The sequence below is a fragment of the Sciurus carolinensis genome, chromosome 6 (assembly GCF_902686445.1).
Source record: "Sciurus carolinensis chromosome 6, mSciCar1.2, whole genome shotgun sequence".
Lineage (NCBI taxonomy): Eukaryota > Metazoa > Chordata > Mammalia > Rodentia > Sciuridae > Sciurus > Sciurus carolinensis.
In genome coordinates, this window is record NC_062218.1 from 79,535,269 (window position 1) to 79,548,573 (window position 13,305).

At 37.8% G+C, this 13,305-nt stretch overlaps 1 protein-coding gene and 1 pseudogene across 12 annotated transcripts in view; one reads left to right on the forward strand and one right to left on the reverse strand.

Moving 5' to 3' along the window:
* Window positions 1-13,305, reverse strand: part of Mctp1 (multiple C2 and transmembrane domain containing 1) — a 553,559-nt gene that overhangs the window by 297,520 nt on the left and 242,734 nt on the right. The window lies entirely within an intron of this gene.
* Window positions 634-1,309, forward strand: LOC124986933 (activator of basal transcription 1-like; annotated as a pseudogene).

Below are 13,305 nucleotides of genomic sequence, written 5' to 3' on the forward strand. Positions count from 1 at the left end.
AAATGGAGGAATGAGTCATACAGAAGTTTGAGCTGAGCTTCAAGAGAATGCAAATGCTAATAGTAGAAAAATGGGAGAAGGACAAATTTTAGGCCACTGAGGTGTCATAAACCAAGAGTGCCCCAACCCTGCGAAAAAAGGATATCAAGAACTTAGGTGGGTCTGGAGAGAAACCTCCCTTCAGGCTCACCACAGTGGTTCCAAGAAGAAAATCAGCAAACTGGCTATGAAGAGATGCTAGAGATGTGTGTGTGTGTGTGTGTGTGTCTGTGTTTTGTGTGTGTATTACATAGTCTCTTTTTTTTTTTCAAAATGTTTATTAAGTGTCCAAACATAAGTATGTATTAGAAAAGATGTGTCTCAAGTGCGAGCTCTGAAACACAGTTGTCATTTCAAATATCTTGAATGACATTTCCAACTTGTTTGCACTGGTGTTTTGCTTTTGAAGTCAGGGAAACAGGTCCTTTACAGCATTTATCATAATTACAAGGAGTTAGTCAGCATGGGGCTGAGAACACAGAAGCAACTACAGGACGAGGGCTGTTGGAAGGGCTAAACCAGAAAACAGAGGTAGAAGAGGGGCAGGAAAACCCAAGAAGCTGCTTGCCCCAAGAAGCAGGTGGTGGTGGTTTCATGCACCTGGTCCACATCCTGCCGTGCTTCAGCCCCGCACATCTGCAACCTGTTCAGCACCTACTGCGAGGCCAGGGTTGTTTTCTTCTAGGAGGAGGACAGGTTCCTTAGAGGTAAGAAGAAGGCAGCAGCAGCCTCCGGAGGAAAAAAGAGATCCAAATACAGCAAGGACTACAGGGAGAGCTGGGTGGAGTCTCTGCGACAAACGGGTGGCCAAGCGGGTAGCAGGTAGGCTGCACAACACTCCCATGAGGGCCCGCAGGCACAGCCCCTTCCGTTATGACCTGTGGAACCTCAAGTGTTTGCACCGTTTTACTTGGTCCCACCTCAGTGAACACTTGCCTTTGAGCACCAGGTGCGATGCCAGCGCCTGAGAGCAGAGGTTACCCAGGCCAAGCGAGACACCGACTTCTATCTTCGAAATGGAGAGCAGGGACAGCACTTTCTTGCGCCTGATGGGGACCCTACCTGCCCGGACAGCTCTGGGCAAGGAGCCAGGAAAGAGCTGAGAACCAGGAAAGCAGCTGGGCCAGGAGGGCGTGAACCGGCTCACCTGGTTACAGTCCAGGACCAGGCCGGCTGCAACCAAGGGCTCCTGGCCAGAATTCTTTGGAGCGTCCCTCCTCCCCCACCCTAGGAGAGTACAGAGGAACCTTCTCTGGCCAGGGCCTCCTGAAGAGTAGGGAGGCCCCTTTCACCTCCTATTGCTGCTCTGCTTCCTAACTCAAGCTGGAATGATACATGACACCCAAATATTTTCAGCCAGTTTCTAGACCAGGAGTCTCTGGTAAGACCTAGACTGGGAAGTTTTGTGGGCCTTCCCACTTCTTTTGCCCAACTCCTTTTTAGGTGCCTGGCTCGGGAACCTTATTTATACTAGCTTGATTATGACTATTACAGGTGCCTGGTTAGTGTTGTTTGGTTTGGTTGCCTGCATCTTGTTTAGTTGGGTCCCTTAAAAATGCCACATTCTTGGCCCAGGAATGGCCTTTATTTGCAGCTAAAGTGGAAACAGCTGGTCCAGGTAGTATTTTCTGTTTACTGAGTATAGATAAGGGAGCAACATCATTTTTATTTAGAAAAATAGATGCAAGAGTTACTGGTGTGGAACTGAATTGGGAACTTCCTTCCAAATGTATTTATAGAAAAAAATGATTTTTTAGTTTTAGGGGTGAGAGTCATTTGCTAAGTTTCAACTTTCATCTCGATTGACCTTCACTCCATCTCCTTGTCTCAGAGCCACTGTTCAACCTAGATCCTATTTTTTCCACTTAATTCCTTAGCCCAGAACATTTATTATGTACATTTATTAAATCACACTGTGAGAAACAGTGACAATGGGTGATAATGACCTTGGTGTTAAGAGATGGGCATCATGGTAGAAGCATATAAGGGAGAGAGTGGGGGCCATGTACTGTGAGTGTGGACCCCATTCATGATCACAGACAGTAGGGCATCAGTTTTCACCAAGTCTCCCTAGGTCATTCCTGGAGGTGAACTGGGAAAAAAGCAGAGCAGAAGTCTGAAGGAATCTGGAGTGCTCTACCCTTCAAACTGCTTCAAGGATGGTGTTAGGGTAAACCAATGTAAAGGGTAGAAGCTTGGAGGAAAGTAGTGAATAAAGATAACTTAAGTGTACTGATGTGTGCTGGGTCAGTGAGGGATTCACAAATACATGCAGAGCAGCCCTGATTGCTTAAGAATCAGGTGAGCCATCAAAATGAACTGAAAACTTGGGTGTCAGAATAAACTAAAGTCTATATACAGAAAACAAATATAAGGGGTTAATGACCTGTGCAGTTATTCTTTATATACGTTCTTGCTAAACTGTAAGATCTATGAAGGAAGAGGCCATACCTGTTGTTTTCACAGACGTAGCCCTGACATATCCCTGGCACTTAGCAAAGTTACTGGCAAAGAGTAGATGATCAGTACATATTTCTAAATGAACTGAAATGTTCATAACTGAACAGAGTTTAATTTTTTAACTTGTCTCATCAGTCTTTGCATTTCAGAGGTCGATTAGAAAAGGAACAGTAAGGCAAAGGAATGACTGTCTAGAGGAATCCCAGGCAGTGAATACTTGGGTGAGGAGGACACCTGGGCATCTAAGAGCCTTTCATGCCTAAGCTCTCCATGTCCCTTGCTTTTTATTTAATGTGGTTTATGATCTCAGACATTACTCAATCAGAATTTTAAATGCTAGATACCTTTGATTAGTGGTGCTAAAACACAGAGAAATAAGAACAGCCCCTTTTGTATATATAAATGCTACCTATCTTAGTCTGGGTTGCTTAAAAAGAAAAGAGGTTTATTTTGGCTCAGTTTTGGAGGCTGGGAAGATACTGGCATCTGCTTGACTTTGGGTGAGAGTCAACTTGCTTTGCAAAAACATACTACCTCAGTAACCATTCTAATCCCAAGAGAATGAGAATTACTCCTACAGTGGAAGCATTGATCCCTATTAAAGAGCACACTTCCCAACTCCACTAAATTGGTAACTAAATTTCAACATTTGTAGGGAACAAACCAAATCCAAGCCAAAGCACTACCTCTCTAAGTTTTTCATATTATTCAAATCAAAACTAACCTCTCTTTTCTCTCTTTCTCTCTTTTATCTTTCTTTCTGGTTTTCTAGTGTAGATTTCTGGATTCCAAATGATGTATCATAAACATTTAGAGACTTAAGAGATAAACTAGAGGAAACACCAGGTGCTCTCTGGAATTAATTGCTCTTCTTTAGTTCTTGAGTGGATCTGTCTCTAATCTTGTTGTTTCCTAGCATTCTAGTTATGAGCATGTTGCAGAAAATATAGGTTTGCTCCTTCAATGTGTATTCCAAACCCCATCGAGCTTCAGTTTCTATATGGTAAAGAGGCTGGAAAACTGAGAACTACATTTCCCAGTTCTCTTGGTAGCTAGGATTGTGCTTGGGTTCTTCAGTTACATGATGCTTGGAGGTAGAAGTGAGCACTTTGGCAGCCTGACAAACTTGGGATAGAGACTGTTTGGTTCTTCTAGGGAAGCTATGGCAAATTTTGGTATCTAGTCCCTGGTATCATAAGTGCCACACACTAGGCAGAAGTAGCAAAGGAATAATGTGGTTAGTATTTTTCCAGACCTCTTTAGTATCCAACACCAGTTCTCTTCACCTGTCTTTCTGTTTAAATTATCTGGAGAGGATTCTGTGTTCTGTAAATCAGAACCCTCCTCAGATCAATGACAGGTAATAGGAATAGATGAAGGCAAGAAATCTTCAGGAAGGTAGACATCTGGATTATCCAATAATACTAGAGGCTGGGACATAAGAAATGTCATGAATTATCAGAGTATGTACTTAATTACCTGGGAATGAAGGGCCTTACTAATAACTAGGCCCTGCAGACCAAGTGACTGTTGTGATAGAATATTATGAAGGATATAGGGAATGGGGAAAGAGCCTCTTTCTAACAGCCCTAAAAGTTCAAGAGAAGTGATAAGCTCAAAACCTTCAATTCAGAGCTGTTAACAAGTGCATGGAATAAACAGGTATAAACAAAACTGACCCAGGTAAAATGGGATGCATGTTGCTTAAGAACTTAATCTTCATAGGAACCAGGAGGAGAGGATAGCACTGGGGTTTGAATTTCAGCAAATTATGTTATATGTATTTATGAATATGTCAAAATTAACCCCACAATAATATAAAACTATAATGCACTAATAAAAACATAAAAAATATATGAGCCTTCAATTAAGCAGAAACATTCAAATAATGGATATGGTTCTGGTCATATCAAAGCTTACTATTGTTTGTTTTAGAATGGAAGTACAACCCTGGATTTAATTCTGGGTTGATTTTACAATATTCTATACCAAACAAGATGAGCTTGTAAATACTCAGGACCAACAAATGACAACATTTACTGCTGCTGGAAAAAGCACAAAATTCAGTGCTCTCGGAATGTCTTTCCTGGGACTCCCACAACCCTGATTACTCACCCGTGGCTGGTCTGCTAAATTGATTGTTCCATGCAGCATCACTTCACGATAACCTTTCCACCCACTTGTACAATTTATAAAATAACCTGAGTCAAAGCAAGCGAAATTCTCTTTTTTCAATTCTCATGTACATGGTATGCTCCCTTTTGAAATCAGACCAAGAACTCAGGCTTTGTGGTGCAAGACACAAATCCCATGATGAGAGAACAGGCATAATAGCAACTATTGAATTTTACCCCAGTACCATCCTCTCTGCACCTTTGTTCTGATCTTAAAGATGGAGTAATGGAGGCCTCACAAAGGACCATTTTAATTATGAGATAAAATGTGTCAATGTGCTTAGTAAACATAAGAAATTATTTAGATATAAGTATCTCTCAGGGGCAGGTGATGAGAAGAGTTATTATAAGATAAAGGAAATATTACAGACATCAAGGATAAAGACCTGGACATAAGGCCTAGTTATACTGTTAAACTGCTGTAAGGCAGAGGGAGATTTTTGAGCTCTAGGGTCCTTGTTTTTCTCTTTAAAAATAGAGTTGTGAAAAGTGAAAGAAATAATGTAATTGAAAGTGCTTAGCAATGAGCTTATTTACAGAATAGGTCCTTCCTGCTTTTTGCAAATTATAATATATATTCTGCATATGTGCTGGTAGTATTTATTATTGGTCAATCAGAAATCAGAAGCAAGCTAGCAGATCTTGGTTGGGTTAAGTCTGGGGACTTTTGAATTCTTATATTACTTAATGATTGTTACCCTTACTATTTCATCAAAATAATATTTGTCAGACATGAGAGCAAGATAGCTTTTATTTGAATTAACTCTTCTGACCTTTATGTCCTTTGATAAGTCCCCAAATACTTGTTCTTCCTTAAAGAAAACCAAATTTCATTAAAAAGTAGAGTTAACAGCAAATAAAACAACTCTGAAAGATATAGGTTTGTCAAAAATAGGCATCCTGTACTAACTTAGTGATTGATGTTACCTGGTTTGCCATGTATGCTTCTGACAATAAATGTTTGAATCAATCAAGACCAGTTCTGTTTTTTGTATTTGGGCAATACATATTGGAAACATTTAGTTTTGGAGGATTTAAATTGTTGAGATTATAACAATCTCAGAGAGAGAAACTCATGTAGCAGATATTTTACTTGATGCTAAACATTTTGGATTTTGCTGGAAAAACACATGCACATCTATCCATTCACAGCTAGAAAACTGTCAACATAGATACCCTGAACCCATCAGCTTTTATGAAAACTCAACAAAGTAACCTGCTTATTAGACTTAATCGCATACCTCTACTTTTTTGGGGGAAAACTATAGTGTACCCCCTTTATTCAGTGAATTACAAAGTGCTTTTTATCTGTGTTTCTGTTTTAGAACCTTATGGTTTCTTTTAAAATTAACTCCAGGAAAACCCAAGAACTAAAGCAATATTTTGGTATTTCTAAAAATACTAATGTGATTCATATGGAACATTTTTATTGACATGGGCAAATGCTTAGGGTTAAAAAACAGTGAGGTAAAAAATTGGATGCAAAACTGCATACAGATGCTATATGGATGCTAATCCACAACAAGGGAGGGGAAGATTAGAAGTTCATTGGACCAGACAAAGGGGAATGAAGGGAAGGAAGGAGGGTTGGGAATAGAAAAGACAGTAGAATGAATTGGACATATCTTTTCTATCTGCTTATATGAATACATGACCAATGTAACTCCACATCATGTACAACCATAATAATGGGATCCTAATTGGAACAACTTATGCTTATTCTATGTATATAAAATATTTCAAAATATGCTCTACTGTCAAAAAAAAAAAAAAAAAGTAGCCAATAGCCCCTGTAAGGAAGCAGCAGACTGGGAAATGACTGCTCAGACTGAAAACCAGCTGTTCATATTTGAATAGCAATTTCTACTTTGCAAAAAATTGTCATGTCAGGATTCTAGAATAGAGTAGGTAGTTGAGCCCTCAACAAATTTTTTGATGAAGTATTTCATTTGTTCTGCACGTAGGAAAAGTTAAGTAATTCTGTATTTATGACTGATAATGTAGGAACTGCACTGAGGTTAGTTTATGGAAAAAGGTCACTGTCTGTGAGATAACATCTATGGCCCTTGATAAATATGACACATAATCTTACTTTACTCAGTTGTTTCGGGAATATTATAGATTTTACCTTATTTACAGAAAACTGTAAAACAACAAGAAGAAATTTTAAGAATATACCCTCAAACTCTTTGTTTTCAAATGATGACTTCACTAAAGATTGAAGATATTTTAAAAAGCTTGTGAACTAGGTTAATTATATTTCTGCATTGCAAAATAATAGGAAGAAAATGTAACAACATGCTAGCAAGGGTTATTCTGTGGATGATGACATTAAGGGGAACAATTTTCTAACTACTTTTAAGAAGTTTTCAAGTTTTTAACAGATGTGCAACACATATTGTTCTAATAAAGACTTTAAAATATTATTCTCTGTTGCTTCTTTTAAAATATTATTCTCTGCTGCTTCTACTCTTTGATGACTCTGTTAAAGATACCATGGAATAGAATTATAAAATCCATTTGATTCAACAAAGACCTTCACATGGAGCAAAGCATATCAATGTGCCAATTTTATTGACATAGGAGTCTAAAATAAAGTTCATGTCTATTTCATTCCCTCAAACAATTTCATGGTAACAGGTGTGCAAATGTGGTCAGAGAAGCATTTCTTACACTCAACTGTACAAATAGCATATTATCCCTCACAGGTAAAACCAGAATACAAATATGGAACTGCCTGTGAAGCCTGGCATAGAGTACCCCTCAGTGAATATTGTGATTTATATTTCATTATTTGCCACCTTCGCAAACACTGGTAGAAGAGGTTATTAAGTTTTCAAGCAACGAAATAAATAACATAGCATTGAATTATAGTCCAAAGTAAAAATTAAATATCTATGATTATATGCTGATATAAACTATTTGAATAATTAAATAAAAGGCAGAGAATAGAAAAATCTATAATGCAGAAGAATTCAAGATAATTTATGTAGAAACTCTTCCTCAAGGATTAGAGCATCACTCCCCACCCCTTAAGGGTGGTCTGCATGTAGTGATTTCCTTTCACAGAGTACAGCATGGACAGGCTTGGAGGAGGGCAGGGGGAAGTACCCAGAGAAACCTGACAATGCTACCCTCGCCAGGGGAGGGTTAGCCTCAAGAGTGAAAAGTCACATGGAGAGCAAGCAGCTTTTGATAACATGATGAGAAGGGCACTTATCTCTGTGGGCCTCCTCTGCCAAACCATGAAAAACACATCCGACAAACCTGTCAAAGGACATTCTACTAAAATACCTGAGCAGTATGCCTCAAAATTGTCAAGGTCATCAGAAATAAGGAAAAATCTGAAAATTCTGTTGTATCTTCACTAAAACTATTCTAAAATTAAAAGTTTATTTGGGCTATGCATGGTAGCACACACCTGTAATCCCAACAACTCAGGAGGATCACAAGTTCAAGGAAGCCTGGGTAACTTAGTGAGACTCTGTCTCAAGATAAAATAAAAAGGGTTGGGAAAAAAATTAAAAAGGCTGGAGGTGTAGCTCAGTGGTAGAGTGCTTGCACAGCATTCAGGAGGCCCTGGGTTCAATCCCCAATACAAAAAAAAAAGTTTCTGTGTAGTTAATTCTATTGTATAATTAATGGAGTGTTTGATAGAGACAAACATGCTTAGTAAACACAATGACAAACTTCATAGGAAGTATATTAGTAAAAAATTAACCTAACAGTCCTCACTGTCTTCCTTTCCTTCCTACATTTTTCAGATGATAAAACTAAGGGTGATGTATTTAAGGGATATATTTATATATTAATTATGTTTAATAAAAATAGTTCTCTAATATTTATCTAAATAGTTCTCTAATAATAATATGTTTATGCTGACATAAACAGTTTAACTCCAGGTAACTCTGAGAAGCGGGGTGGCAGTGTGACCATACTTTAGCCATAAGACTTGGGGTTACTTCTAATTCATCTGTAAAACTATTACCTCAGTCAATAACCTAGCTCTTTGACCCTTAAAACCTTATATGAAAGAGAAGATTGATCTATGATATTTCCAAATTTTCTTCTCCCTTCCAAAACAAAAGAGAACCACCCCTAGTAGATTTTTTTTCTTTAAGCTCAGTTTTATTGGGCAGGAGGGGGAATTTCTAGAGTCTTGCCCAAGCATCACTGCTAGTTCTTTTTTTTTTTAAATTAGTTATACATGTCAGTAAAACACATTATGGTACCTCATACATATATGGAGTATAACATCTCATTCTTCTGGTTGTACATGATGTAGAATCCCACCAGTCATGTAATCTGATATGTACATAGGGTAATAATGTCTGATTCATTCTACTATCCTTCCTATCCCATTTACACCCCTCCACCTAAAGTAACTATTCTTTCCTATCCTTCTGGCCCTTAGTGTGAGTTAGCATCTGCATATCAGAGAAAACATTTGACCTTTGGTTTTTATGGATTGGCTTATTTCACTTAGTATGATATTCTTAGTATGATATTTACCAGCAAATGCCATAATTTCATTCCTGTGAGTTGAGCTGCTATAAACGTTGATGTGACTGCATCACTGTAATATGCTGATTTTAAATCCTTTGGGTATAAACCGAGGAGTGGGATAGCTGGGTCATGGGCTTGGGTCCATTCCAAGTTTTCTGAGGAATCTCCATACAGCTTTCCAAAGGGGTTGTACCAATTTGCAGTCCCAACAGCAATGTATGAGTGTACCTTTTTCCCCACATCCTTGCCAACATTCATATCTATTGCTGCGAATAGTTCAAGTTCTAACCCTTAAAAATGGGGAGTAAAGTAGCACCTACCTGATGTGTTTTTGTGAAGATCAAATATGATAATATGTGAGAAACACTTACTATCCTATGGTAAAAATAAAATATTTAGACCCCGCTTTTATACTATGAAAATAACAGTCTAACTATGGATTATGGAAAAGTGGTGATGCAATAGATAGATTAGTATTTACTTGGGACTTGCAGACAGACATGTTCCAAAGGATGTACTTTAATGGGGAAAAGTCTGGACAGTTGGAGGAAGTCATTTTTTCAGGGATAAAAACTGAACTGTTCACAGCTCCTCAGAACTCTGCTCATGAACTTAAATGCTCTCACCTGAGTGGAATTTTTGTGAGAAAAGTTTGTCATTCTCAAGTATTTGTGCCTGTGGTGAGTGAGAGGGGTACTGCCTGAGGTGTGAATATTTTTTTAAAATGATGAGAAATAAAAAATGTATTTCATATGATTTTATGCTTGCTTGAGAGATTTTAAATTCTAACATGTGACCAACACATGAGGAGTGTTAACTTTATTAACTCAGTAAATAGGTTGGTGATTGAGAAAGTTAAAAGGGTTTCCTGCATATAAGTAAAATCTATTGGATTATTAAATTGAAAGAAGTATCTTCTATGGGTAAAGCATAAATCCTGGAAATGATCAAAAGTGGTTTATAGGAGAAATCAACTACAATAAAAAAATTGGCAAGCTTATTCAATTCACTGACACTTTTTGAGTATTCCAGAAACATCACTATAATGAACAACAAAGAAACAGTACCACAGAGATCTAAACTGTTTGCTTTAAATTGAGTACAATCACATGAGTAGATAATAATGTCATTTCTATTTTTTTTAGAACTTCCTCATAACATGGTATTAACCTAGTACTCTAAGAAGGTCAAATGTTTCTTTTTTTTTTTTTATTGTAAACAAATGGGATACATGTTTTTTCTCTGTCTGTACATGGCGTAAAGGCATACCATTTGTGTAATCATAAATTTACATAGTAGTAATGTTGTTTGATTCATCCTGCCATTTTTTCCCTTCCCCCCCTCCCCTCCCACCCTTCCCCTCCATCTATACAGTCCTTCCTTCCTCCATTCCTGCCCCCCTCCCTAAACCCAACTCCAACCCCAACACTAACCCTTCCCACCCCCCATTATGTGTCATCATCCACTTATTTGCGATATCATTCTTCCTTTATTTTTTTGAGATTGGCTTATCTCACTTAGCATGATATTCTCCAGTTTCCTCCATTTGCCTGCAAATGCCATAATTTTATCATTCTTTATGGCTGAGTAATATTCCATTGTATATATATACCACATTTTCTTTATCCATTCATCAATTGAAGGACATCTAGGTTGGTTCCACAATCTGGCTATTGTGAACTGAGCAGCTATGAACATTGATGTGGCTGTATCTCTGTAATATGCTGATTTTAAGTCCTTTGGGTATAGGCCAAGGAGTGGGATAGCTGGGTCAAATGGTGGTTCCATTCCAAGTTTTCTAAGGAATCTCCACACTGCTTTATGTTTCTTAGTAATGGGATTCCATGTGGGAAGATTTGTCTAGCTTATTTCAGGAACACATACTTTTCATCTTGGCACATAACCCCCACCAAAATTGCCCTGCTTCCAAAAGTAATTTTAAAGAAAGGTTTCAGGACTAACTCACTGAGGAACATAGATGACTGCCTGCCTGGAGAACAGACTCTGGATAATGCCTGGATAAAATATAGTGACTTGTATTGATACCTTCTCAACTTGTGTCTGTACCATTCCCCTTCCCCACATCCCCCAATTTCCTCTTGATTATCAATGTGATTTTGGGGAAGCTGACTTGCCCATCAGCTCAGGAGACAATCTAACACTTGGCCATAGTGGACTAATTCAGGATTGATATGGAACCTAAGAATATCCTGGGCAAATCTTCAAACTTGACTAGGAATGTTAGAAAAAGCAGCTTAATCTTTCCTCCTGGGTAAGAATGAGGAAATGTGGGCTGTGGGATTGCTGGGAGCCAACTGGAGTTTACAAGGTAGAGGGCAGTATGAGATGAAGATAATAATGGGAAAATTGGGTGAAAGATAGAAATATAATAGGCTGTTGTTACTTGATGGAACCACTGGGTTAATCTCCAGATTTTCTAGTTATTCAAGTCAATTGATTCCCTTTATAATTTTAGTTGGTTTCAGTTGTGACTTTTGTTATTTGCCACCCAAAACTTTCCAATGATGAAATAGCTAACACTCATGAAGCACAAACATGGTCTGTTTATTCTGCATAACAAACCTAAGACATAATTACTCTTATTATCTTAGTTTTACAATATGTGAAAACTGAACATTAGAAAGTTTGTGCAACTTGCTTCATATAGGAAATAGAAGTGGATTCAAACATTTCTAATGCCAAAGTCTATCCTTTAACCACTATGCTAATAATTCCTTCAGCCTCAGCCACTTAGCAAGACCCTGTCTCAAAATAAAAAATAAAAAGGGCTGGGGGCGTCACTGAGTGATAAAACACCCATGGGTTCAATCTCCAGTACCAGACCACCCCCCAAAAAAAATCCATATACACCTTTCATTTTAGAGCAAAATATTATTCATTTCTTTTTCTATGTCTTTTCCATCTCTATATCTTATGTCTAAATCTGGCTCCTGTTTCTATCTGTGAGTTGAAAACACAGAATTCTACCTGAGAGCTCAGCATCTCACTTTCTAGAGAAGTACTAATTCTAACTGCAAAAGACTGAAGACTTGGCATCTTGTGTTCTGAATCTCACTGCTTCATCTGCTGGGATGTCAGACCAGCTGCCTCTGTTGGTTCAGTGCAGCAGTTTGAGAAGTACCCAGCTATGTGTGGTTGGCACACCTGCACAGGTTTCCAAAGCCAATGCCCATTTTTTTGAGTGCCAGGAAGGAAGAGTTTGTTTACACAACCAAATAAAATAGGTGTTAGGTCTATACATTGGAACAATAAATCCATTAACTTAAAAGTATCAGGTAAGCAGTGTAAAAATTTATAAAGATTTAGCAGTTCAATTTACTTTTATATGAACCTGCCAAGACTAAGTAGTAAACAAATATAAATCACATCATGCTACCAGAAATTAGGGAAAGACCCTGAAATTCACAGTTTTCTTGGTATCATGATATATGGATAGGCCAGCAAAAAAAAAAAAAAAAAAAAAAGAAAAGAAAAGAAAAGTAAAAGAAAAAGGTTTAAAGATCATAGCATGATAAGCTATTCTCTTATTAAAAACAAACCAATGCTTAAACATCTTGTTGGGAGCACCACATGTAAAATTCCCAATAATATCTACCTCAGGGTATCATTTCTTTAAAATAAACACACTGGCTGCATACTCTAAATGGTACTCAAAAGTAAAACTGAAAAGTAAAAATTTCCATCTCTCACTTAAACTCCAGGGCTTCTCTCCAAAGGTAATCACCATTAACATCTTCTTGAGTATCCTCTGGAAAGAAAATGGACATATTTCCTTTTTTTAAGTGTACAAAGGTAGGAGTGGATGCATTGGATAGGCCATGAAACACTTTTGTTTTTTACATTTTGTCACATACTGGCAATTGTTTGATGCTTGCATATTCAACCCTACCTCATCCTTTCTAACAGACCCACAGTATTCTGTTGAATGTGTCTACCATAACGATTTAATCAACTTTTTGCTGATGGGCAAAAAGATGGGCACTTAGATTTAAATTCCCCCCACTTTTTATATTATTACAAAATTCTGCATATTACTTCATTTCCTATAGATCTTGGTGTACTTTTGTTAGTATCTAATGGGTAGATTACAACCAACAGAATTGTT